The following is a 10,018-nucleotide window of genomic DNA, read 5'->3' on the forward strand; positions in this document are numbered from 1 at the left end:
ACAAAAAGTTAAGAGGGAAGCTAAAAATACCTTGAAGAAAATAAGGAAACACAGCATACAAAACATAGGATGTAGCAAAATATAGTACAATATCACCACAACAAAAAAGAAGATATCAAATAAACAATTTAATTACCTAATGTTATAGCTCAACAAATTAGCAAAACACTAAATAAGAAAACCAGCAGGAAAAGGAAATGACAGAGTTTAAAGCAGTAATTAAAAATACATTGTGGGGGGCCACACTGTGGTTTAGGGGGAAAGCTGCTGACTGCAGTGCCAGCATCCCATGTGGGCAGTGGTTCCAGTCCCAGCTGCTCAACTTCCGATCCATCTCTCTGCTATGGCCTGAGAAGCAGTAGAAGATGGCACAGGTCCCTGGGTCCCTGCACCTGCTTGGGATACCTGGAAGAAGTTCCTGGCTCCTGGCTTCAGATCAGCCCAGCTCTGGCACCGCAGCCATTTGGGGAGTGAACCAGTGGATGGAAGACTTCTCTCTCTCTCTCTGCCTCTCTGTAACTCTGCCTTTCAAATAAATAAATAAATCTTTAAAAAAAGAAAGTTAAAATAAAAGCCTCATTTAAACATCATAAAATAAAACTACTTATGATTGAATTAACCAATAAGGAGAATGATCTGTATACTCAAAAGTGTGACATACGGATAAAGGAAACTGATGACAGTAGAAACAATGGAAAGCTAGTCCATGTTCATAGATCAGAAAAATAATACTGTTAAAATGTCCTTCCTACTCACTCAAAATAATGTAGATATTTCATGCAATCCCAATCAAAATTTTAATGTCATTCCTCACAGAAACAGAAAAAAAATTTAAAATTTGTGTGGAAACAGAAAAGACTAAGAATTGCCAAAACAATCTTGAGCAAAAACACCAAAGCTAGATATATTACCAAGCTACACCATGGTGCTGGCACAAAAACAGAAATGCTGACCCCTGGAATAGGATGGAAAGCCCAGAAATAAACTGAAGAATTGACAGTTAACTGATTTTCAAATAAGGACCCAAGAATAAAAAATGTAGTAAGCATAGTCTCTTCAATGAATACTGCTGAAAAAATGTGCCATCCACATTTAAAATAAATTGGATACATCTAAATATTTATATGAAATAACTAAAAAATAGATTTCATGCTCAAACATAAAATCTAAAACTACAAAAGCACTAACAGAACAGGAAAAAGCCCTAAGACATCAGTCCAGAAAATGATTTATTGGATGTGGTGCCAAAAGCCAGGCATTAAAAGAAACACAGATTACTGGGATTATAGGAAATTAAAAAATATTTATACCACAAGATAAATGACAAAGTGAAGAGAAAAGCCACATGTTAGAAAGTAAGAGGCTCACCCTTTCCTGTGCCCTTTTAGAGCTGACAGAGTGCTTTAAGAGGCTAACACAGAAGGGGAAAGTAAGTCTCCATAAAACCCAGAGAAGAGATGGTCGTTTCTTCTTTGGGTCCTGTCTAGAGTCACAAATGCCAAAAAAAAAAAAAAGAGGCTAACAACAAATACATATAAGGGAATCTAAGTACTCAAAATAACTCTAAATCAGAACTCAGAGGACCTTGTGGTTGCGAAACAGAATTTCACAGCAACTTTAAATGAAACTGAGGATCAACATGAAGGAGGATAATGACAATAAAATGAAAAAATCCAAGTAAAACTACTATAGCACCAGACACGACTGTCAATATGTACAAGGGTATCCAAGAGGGTCAGAGAAGGAAATAGAGGTCAGACTCGGACCAGGATTCCACGACTAACGGGACTAACCCGTTTCAACAAAGTGTAGACAAAAAATAAAACACCGGCACAGTCAGTGACAACAGAACACAAGGAGGATGGATGCACACAGGAGAGCCTACCATGGAGACTGCAGATGCCGGTGTCTGACGTCTGAACAACTCTCCTCAGGACTGGGACCGCAGGACAAACCGGGAGAAGCGCGCAGCACCTCTGCTGACTCCTCCTAGTCCCAGCCTCCGACTTGGAAGGCGCTGACGGACCTGAGAGGCTCAGGCGAGGGCTTCTTCCACCACCACAGCTTTATTCCTGGCTCCAACTTGGAGGCCACCTCACGGAGGCTAACGCAGGAACCTGTTAGGAGGGGAAAGATACCTCAACGCCGGGCTCCCGGCCACCAGACCGCAGCCGCGCCAGCCCACCCAGATCCCAATGTCCCTTTATGCTGGAATCGTCCAATCAGATGAAAGGACGCGTATAGCCTCAGGTCGAAAGTTCATCTGTTTCACCTGGTTCTTCCTAGTTGTTTATGCAGAGTCCATTCTGTTTCATCTGTTTCACCTGGTTGTTTTCGTAACACTTGTGGTCCACTGATTGTTGCAAACCATGTAGATGAGGAGGTTCTCACAGGTGGCCAGCCTGCGGTTCCCCACACCCTGAATTATTACGTCTCTTCCCTGGTTGGCATTCCAGCTCTCTACTCCACCTCATCCCTCCTAAGGGCTCTCAGTCCCACGCTGTATTCCTAGTCTTCTGTTTCATGTGTAGCAGTCTAGAGCCAGGCAGTTCTGGTCTTGTGTCCCCTGAATATTACAATTCCTGCCGCACTGTGGGGCTGGGAGACAGACAAGTGCACTGAGGGAGGAGGGGAAGCATTTATCCTCTTCAGAAACTCAACTGAAAAGAGGGTATTTATACATGTGGGCAACACAAAAACACTGCCTGCCTATACTTCGTCTGGAGGTTTGGAAAAGCTGGGAGTAGTTATATGGTCATTTGCGGGGTGGGGGTACCCTGGAGATCTCACAAGGGAGGGACTGATTCGAATTAGGAAAGGGTTGAGGAGAAACAACTGCAGCAGGCAGTTCCTCAAATACAATCTAGTCTAGTTGTACTTTATGCTGGCATTGTGGCCCAGCAGGTTAAATCTCTGTGTACAATGGGTCCTGGCTGCTCCACTTCCAATCCAGCTCTCTGCTAATGCACCTGGGAAAACATAAGATGGCTCAAATATTTGGGACTCTGCCCTCCATGTGGGGGAGACCCAGATGGAGTCCCAGGTGCCTGGGTTCAGTCTGGCCCACACCCAGCTGTTGTGGTCATTTGGAGAGTGAACCAGCAGATGGAAGAGCTCTCTGTAACTCTTCCTTTCAATGAAAGCAAGAAAAGGGGAGAGGGGTGAGAGAGAAAGAGGAAGAGGGGAAGGAAGAAAGAAGAAATTTGTCATCATTAAGTCAAGTTCTTTGAAAGACGATGGCTTGGGATCAGGAGATGTGCAATAGAAGGGCCAGTTTAAATCCTCTGCTGGAGAATGTGGATACTCACATACTTCAGGGACTCAAATCCTATGCCTAAATAGAATTACACCTTATAGGGTGGCTACTTGCTTACCAAATAGGATGAAATGGGTAGATTTGGGTATGACTGGGGAGTGTCACCCAAGCATGGGAGGCTGCTGTAGATTCCAGCATCACATCCCTGTACAGGGTCCTCTGAGCATTGTCCAGATGCTGTTACTCACATTGGGTGGACATAACAGTCTGGTCTTATGACACCAATATCTTTTACAGAGCATTTGTCTTCAGCATTTCAGCTCTGGGTCACAAAACAGGCAAATAGGGAATCCATTCTCTTGGTGTGTTTTACATGTCTCTAATGTAAGATGAAGCCTATTTTGTGCTCCATATGCTGACAGTAAGAAAAATCACAATGAAAATACATTCCATCTGTGTTAATTTTGTAATTGCAAATATTCTATAAAAGTTTTCCTTATATACCTAGAACTAACCTTCCCCGCAAGAAAAGGAACAATGGAATTCTGACTGTGTAAAGAGATCACAGTGATGGGCTAGTGGGGCCACCATGCGGCTGGCCAGGAGCGCACCAGGGAGCAGTTGGAAGGCTAGCCTCAGTGCTGCGGGCATCTGTAGGTGCCTGCATTGACAAGGTTGTGGCCTTTGGCAGTTGGGAGCAGGAGGGTGGGGCAACCATCCAGCACCTTTGACTAGGCGCTGCTGTAGTTTGTGGTGTGCCTCCTGTCCAAGAAGCTGCTCAGATTTGAAGCATCAACAAATGAATTGATTAATGAAGAGTTGGGAATAGCCTATACTGTCATTGATGGGATTCCCAATAGGATACCACAGGCACTAAGGATGATCTATCAGGATAAAAAGAAACAGAGCAGTACTAGATCATGATTTTTAAAAACCACAGCAACTAAATGTTGTTAATACCGTATCCATTTTAAGAGAAAGTGACAGGTAGTAAGTGGGAGAAGAGAATGTTTCTGTCTCTTCCTATGCTGACTGTCCTTGTTCCATGATTTCTCCTGAAGGAGCTCTCTATTTGGCCTCTGAGGAATAAAACTTCCCACAGGGCTGTACCAGCACCTCCAGCCTCAGTTTCTACCATCTGCTCCTGCAATGACCTTACCAGTGTGTATGTGCTTCCACCTTTGGACGTGGGTGGCTATTAAACTCTTCAGGAATAACTAAGGCAGCCAGAGCCAAGGTGGTATATAGATTCATCATATGTCTTGGGCATCCACCTCTGAAAGTTAAGCTAGGTAGAAATGCTGGAGACTCATTGTATTTGCTGAAAAGATGGTTTGCCTAACTTCTCAAGAGGAGTGGTGCTACAAGAGATGTAAGTTGCAGAAGCTTTTTTTATTGTACCCCAGTTCTGACAGCCCTTGTATTTTGAATGTTATGACATAACTGTCAGAAGGAAACTTTTAACAAAGTGTCTTGCTGGGGTTGGGCCAGAGCAACTTTTCAGAAAGTGGAATTACAGATAAGTTCACCTGACTAAAAACATTTTTAAATCCATATGGACCCAGGTCCAGCATTGTGGTGAGTGGATTAAAGCCCTGGCTTGTGGCATTGGCATCCCATATGGGTACCAGTTCAAGTCCTGGTTGCTCCACTTCCAATCCAGCTCCCTGTTAATGCACCTGGGAAGGCTGCAGAGGATAGACTTGGGCCCCTGCACCCACATGGAAGACTGGAAAGAAGCTCCTAGCTCCTGCCTTTGGTCTGGCCCAACCCCAGCCGTTGCAGCCATTTGGGGAGTGAAACAACAGATGGAAGATTTCTCTCTCTGTTTCTCCCTCTCTCTCTCTAACTCTTCCTTTCAGATAAATAAAATAAAGCTTAAAAAGTCCATATGGACACTTTTTTAACTTTTAATATTGTTTATTTATTTATTTGACAGGCAGACTGACAGACAGTGAAAGATCTTTCATCTGCTGGTTCACATCCCAAATGTTGCTAAGGCTGTTATTATGTCCAGGCTGAACCAGGGAGCCAGGAACTTTACCTGGGTCCCTCACATAGGTGGCAAGGCCATCTGCTGTCTTCCATGGTATACCACCAGGGAACTAGATCAGAAGCAGAGAAACTGGTACCCAAATGACACTCTGATATGTAATGGCAGTGTCCCTAGCAGTGGCTTTACCTGCTATGCCACAATGTTGTCCTCATCAATGAACTTCTCAAAAACTCCTTGTATGTGTGGATTTCAAAAAAATTCTTACAGCAAAACAATCTCATCTTTTATTTCAACAGTGCAGTGGCCCTACCCACTATGCCACAAAGCCAGATCCCCAGCACTTGGTTTTAATTTGGGCAGCCATGTAGACATTTGAGGAATAAACAAGTGGATGGGAGCTCTCTGAGCCTCTGTATCTCTGTTTCTGAAGTAAATACAATTTTTGAAACTCAAAATTTGATGAGCCCAACAGAAGGTAATTAAGGGAAAACATAGGAAAATTCTGATGTGACAACAGAAAATACATAGCCATACTATCATCTGTATGATCAATAAGTTTCTGTTTCAGACTTCCACAAGAACCTAGAATATTCTCCTCTAAGCATCAACTTTAAGCATCCAACAATTATTTCTTTTTGATATGGCATCAGAAAGAACAGAGATGGTAACAGTGCAGAGATGTGCTTGAAATTTAGACAATTTTTTTAAAGATTTATTTATTTATTTGAAATTCAGAGTTACACAGAGAGAGGAGAGGCAGAGAGAGAGATAGAGAGGTCTTCCATCTGTTGGTTCACTCCCCAATTGGCCACAATAGCCAGAGCTGTGCAGATCCAAAGCCAGGAGCCAGGAGCTTCTTCTAGGTCTCCCATGCAAGTGCAGGGGCCCAAGGACTTGGGCCATCTTCTACTGCTTTCCCAGGCCATAGCAGAGAGCTGGATCAGAAGTGGAGCAGCAGGGTCTTGAACTGGTGCCCATATGGGATGTCACCACTGCAGGTGGTGGTTTTACCCGGTATGCCACAGTGCCCGCCCCCAGACAATTCTTTAAAAAAAAACTATCTTGGATTGAATACAAATACATCACACTGGAATTAGGTAATGAAGAACAACTGCCTCAGATTTAGCTGGATTGGAGGTGGAGCAGCCGGGACTCGAACTGGTGCCCATATGGGATGCTAGCACTGCAGGTGGCAGTTTTACCTGCTATGCCACAGCACCCCATCCCACCCCCCATGGCTACTCCACTTCTGATCCAGCTCTCTGCTATGGCCTGGGAAGGCAGAAGATAGACCAAGTCCTTGGGCCCTTGCACCTGTTTCAGACAACTGGAGGAAGGTCCTGGCTTTAGATCAGCTCAGCTCTGGTCCTTGTGGTGATTTGTGGAGTGAACTAGCAAATGTAAGACCTCCCTCTCTCTTTGGCTGTATCTCTCTCTATAACTGTCTTCAAATAATTAAAATAAATCTAAAAAAAGTGAAAATTCTTCCTGGCATATGTAACAGACAGCCTTTCCCTTGAACATGTCTTAATCCTCTGAACCTGTGAGCGTGTTACCCTATATGGCAAAATAGATTGAAAGTGTGATTGTGTCTAATTCCCTGAAAAAGGAAATTAACCTGGAGAATATAGGTGGGACAATTTAAATTACTGGGGTCTGTAAAAGTAAAAAGTCTTTCCCAGTTGTGCTCAGAAGGTGGCATGACTACAGAAGGAAAATGAGATATATTTTTTTGGGGCCAGCACTGTGGCGCAGTGGGTTAATGCCCTGGCCTGAAGCGCCAACATCCCATGTGGGCACTGGTTTGAAACCCGGCTGCTCTGCTTCCAATCCAGCTCTCTGCTATGACGTGGGATAGCAGTAGAAGATGGCCCAAGTCCTTGGGCCCCTGCACCTGTGTGTGAGACCTGGAAGAAGCTCCTGGCTCCTGGCTTTGGATTGGCACAGCTCTGGCTGTTGTGGCAAATTGGGGAGTGAACCAATGGATGGAAGACCTCTCTCTCTCTGCCTCTCCTCTTTCTGTATAACTCTTTCATATAAATAAAAAAATCTTTAAAATAAAAAAGAGAGATAATATACCAGAGCTACCAAAGAGAAGAGTATTTAGATTGGGAAAATGTTAAAAGGCAAGGGAAATGTGTGATTAGTTATATGTATACCAGTTCTCATTTAAATGTGATTGTAAAATGGTAATTAAACAAGATTTTAAAAAAAGAGAGAGATATTCTTTCTGTCTCTAAAATGGTGGGAAAGTCCTCTAGCCAAGGAAGGTGGGCATCTTCCAGAGCAGGATTTTTGGGGAATGGGAAGCCCTCAGACCACATACAGCCCATCTAATCATTTGGTGTGGCCTGGCCAAGGCAACCACATGAGGGACTTGAAAGTCAATAAATTTACAGCAGGCTAATTTTTACATTGCTAATTATTCATGTCCTATGAATTATACATATCCAAATGCCTCATGGCAAAAAAAGATTCCCACTCCTGTGAGGCTGGTAAATCAAGAGAATAAATTTGTAAAATCTCTGGGAAGAAATGTAGCCAAACTCTCACCTAGATATGAAACTCATGAGGTCTTTATTGGACTCCTACATAACTACAAGGAAATCAATGTATTTCTTCAAGGTATCCAGTTTGCAGTAACTGGTGACAGCAGCAATAGAGAACGCATGAAGTGCAGGACTGTCCTGGGCACTGTCTGATAATGACCATCTAGTGCCAGCAGTGCTCCCCAGTCACTGTCATAAATGAAAAGGCCCTCCAGGAGTTTTCCATACCACTGAGGTAGTGTGACACCAATCCCAGAGGAGGTTCATTAAATTCATTAACAGTGAGTTGTCAGAAAAACTAAGTATAGGGGCCTGCACTGTGGCATAGCAGGTAAAGCTGCCGCCTGCAGTGTCAGCATCCCAGATGGGCACTGATTTGAGACCTGGCTGCTCCTCTTCTGATCCAGCTCTCTGCTATGGCCTGGGAAAGCAGTAGAATATGGCCCAAGTCCTTGGGCCCCTGTACCCATGTGGGGGACCTGGAAGAAGCTCCTGGCTCCTGGCTTTGGATCTGCACAGCTCCGGCTATTGTGGCCAATTGGGGAGTGAACCATCAGATGGAAGCTCTCTCTTTCTGCCTCTCCTCTTTCTGTGTAACTCTTTCAAATAAATAAATAAATAAAGCTTTAAGAAAAAAAAAGAAAAACTGAGTATAGGGGCCAATGCTGTGGTACATAGTTAAAGCCCCAGGCTACAGTGCTGGCATCCCATATGGGTGCTGGTTCGAGTCCCAGCTGTTCCATTTCTGATCCAATTCTCTGCTAATATACCTAGGAAAGCAACAGAGGATGACCCAAATCCTTGGGCCCATGCACCCATGTGGGAGACCCATAAGAAGCTCCTTGCTTTGGATTGGGTCAGGTCCTGCCATTGCAGCCATTTGGGGAGTGAACCAGCAGATGGAAGACCTCTCTCTCTCTCTCTGTCTCTACCTCTCTCTGTAATTTTTTCAAATAAAATAAAATAAATCTTTAAAAAAAAAGAAAAACTCAGTATAAAATAATTGATTCTAAGACAGAAATTAAAGATTTGGGGCTGGCACATTTGTGACATAGTTGGTTAAGCTGCCACCTATGAGGTCCTCATTCCATATGGGCAACCGTTTGTGTTCCAGCTTCTCCACTTCCAACCCAGCTTTCTGCTGATATGCTGTGGGAAGCAGAAAAAGATGGCTCACTCCACTGATATGGGAGACTGATGAAATGCCTAGTTTCTGGCTTCATCCTGGCCCAGCCCTGGCCATTGTAGCCTTTTGGAAAGTGAACCAATAGATGGAAGAACTCTCTCTCTCTCTCTTCTTTTTTTTTTTTTTTTTTGACAGGCAGAGTGGAGAGAGAGAGAGAGAGAGAGAGAGAGAGAGAGAGAGAGAGAAAGATCTTCCTTCCATTGGTTCACACCCCAATGGTCACTGCAGCCAGCATGCTGCAGCTGCTGCACTGTGCTGATATGAAGCCAGGAGCCAGGTGCTTCTCCTGGTTCCAGATGAAAGAACTGTCTGCCTGGCTCTCCTCCCTTTGAAATGTATCTCCAAGAAAGAAAGAAAGAGAGAGAGAGAGAGAGAGAGAGAGAGAGAGAGAGAAGGAAGGAAGGAAGGAAGGAAGGAAGGAAGGAAGGAAGGAAGGAAGGAATCTATCTTTGACAAAAGAAATTAAAGGTTTTTTGATTAACATGAAACTTTATGTCCAATACATGTGTAAGTCTTATTTTTATCATAAATAAACTTGTCAGTAAAAATCATTTCCACTATGTTATTTATACCTTTCAGTAAAAACTCTGGGTAAAGAAATTTTATCTCCAACTTTCTGATGAATCTTTTCAAATATCGCCCTGTGTGATTCTACTATAAAATAAGATTCATAAACCAGAGTTAACTAAAATGTTGGGGGATTAATAAATCTCCAAGACATTCACAAGAAGCTGTGGTGCTTGTTGCCAGAAACCCATTTCCTCTTTATTTATCTACCTGTATAGAGGTCTCTTGCAGGCTGATGATAAAAGGCCTCTCTCTGATTCTCCTCTGCATGCCTCAAAAGGTCTGGCTCAGGGAGAACACTGAGAGATGTATTCGATCAATGAATTAATAAATAATACTTCTTTTTTAAAAAAGATTTATTTTATTTATTTGAAAGACAAAGTTACAGAGGGAGGTAGAGACAGAGAGAGAGGTCTTTCCTCCGCTGGTTCACTCCCCAGTTGGCCGCAATGGCCAGAGCTGCA

General features: G+C 43.4%; 1 non-coding gene and 1 pseudogene across 1 annotated transcript; both read left to right on the top strand.

The window, feature by feature from the left end:
• The first annotated feature begins 1,376 nt into the window (after window positions 1–1,376).
• On the top strand, window positions 1,377–1,497 carry LOC133755357 (small nucleolar RNA SNORA26). Its single transcript, XR_009865376.1, has one exon. It is a non-coding gene; the product is annotated as a small nucleolar RNA SNORA26 (small nucleolar RNA).
• Window positions 1,498–4,263: 2,766 nt separating this feature from the next.
• Window positions 4,264–4,477, top strand: LOC133755330 (phosphatidylinositol N-acetylglucosaminyltransferase subunit Y-like; annotated as a pseudogene).
• Window positions 4,478–10,018: the final 5,541 nt, after the last annotated feature.

Source organism: Lepus europaeus, unplaced genomic scaffold (genome assembly GCF_033115175.1).
Source record: "Lepus europaeus isolate LE1 unplaced genomic scaffold, mLepTim1.pri SCAFFOLD_3_1, whole genome shotgun sequence".
In the NCBI taxonomy this organism is placed as follows: domain Eukaryota; kingdom Metazoa; phylum Chordata; class Mammalia; order Lagomorpha; family Leporidae; genus Lepus; species Lepus europaeus.